Source organism: Photinus pyralis, unplaced genomic scaffold (genome assembly GCF_008802855.1).
Source record: "Photinus pyralis isolate 1611_PpyrPB1 unplaced genomic scaffold, Ppyr1.3 Ppyr1.4_LG9, whole genome shotgun sequence".
NCBI lineage: Eukaryota > Metazoa > Arthropoda > Insecta > Coleoptera > Lampyridae > Photinus > Photinus pyralis.
Window position 1 is genome coordinate 6,790,141 of NW_022170878.1, and position 1,288 is coordinate 6,791,428.

The following is a 1,288-nucleotide window of genomic DNA, read 5'->3' on the forward strand; positions in this document are numbered from 1 at the left end:
AAAAAGGAAGGTTATACTCTGCCTTTTTCTGAGGCTCGAAAAAGAAATTTTCTCAGATCGACCCTGAAAAAAAATTTTCTTATAGAATGTGGCCTGTAGATCCATAATTTCAAACAGTTCCAAGATTGGGCTACTGATTCAAAAGTTACAGCTCTTTGAATTTTCTTTCGAAATTGGTTTCTAGTCCATTAACTTTGATTGAGAAGTCTATACGAAAAAGTACGAATTACTTTGGATTCTACGCATCAAAATTAATAAGAAAAAGTGTTTTCCCGAGAAATTTAGGTGTAGTCGATGTTTGGAAAAAAGGAAGGTTATACTCTGCCTTTTTCTGAGGCTCGATAAAAAAATTGTCTCAGATCGACCCTGAAAAAAAAATTTTCTTATAGAATGTGGCCTGTAGAATCCATAATTTTAAACAGTTCCAAGATTGGGCTACTAGTTCAAAAGTTACAGCCCTTTGAGTTTTCTTTCGAAATTGGTTTCTGGTCCATAACTTTTGATTGAGAAGTCTAATCGAAAAAGTACGATTTGTTTTGGATTCTATGCACGAAAATTAATAAGAAAAAGTGTTTTCCCGAGAAATTTTGGTGCAGTCGATTTTTGGTAAAAAAGGAAGTATTCAAATACTATGCGAAGTATTCGAATACTTTACGAAGTATCCAAATACTTTGCGAAGTATATAAATACTGCTTCCATAAAAGTATTTAATTACAAAGTATTTGAATACTTTAAAGGATTTGAATACTAAAAAGTATTTACAAAATCGAATACTGCCCAGGTATGATGGGATTCCTGTAGTATTTCGCCATTTTGGAGGAAATGTATCATCCTGGGGGAGGAAAAGTAGGTTAAGTGACCCTGCCAAAAACGTAGTACCAACGAGTGTGGGGGTATGGAATACACCCCAGGAAGGGAAGATTTGATAACCCCTTCCCAAAAAATGACGGGGTTCCTGAAGAATGTCGCCATAGATCTAGTCTCGTTAGTGCTAGGTTTTTTTTAGGAGAGGGTTAGTGAATCTCTTTTCCTAGACCTCAAACCCCGGTTGCTATGTATCACCAAAAATGGTCATATTCCTTAGGAATGTCATGATGTATGTTTTTTTTTGGGAAGGCTCACCGTATCTTCCCTTCCTGGGGTGTATTCCATACCCTCAGACTCGGTGCTATGTTTTTCGAACAAGGCCCACTGAATCACCTTTAGATTCCATACTCTCCAGACCTCCCGTGCTACATTTCCCCAAAAATTATTCAGAAACTCCAAGATGTTTTTTTTTTGTGAAGAG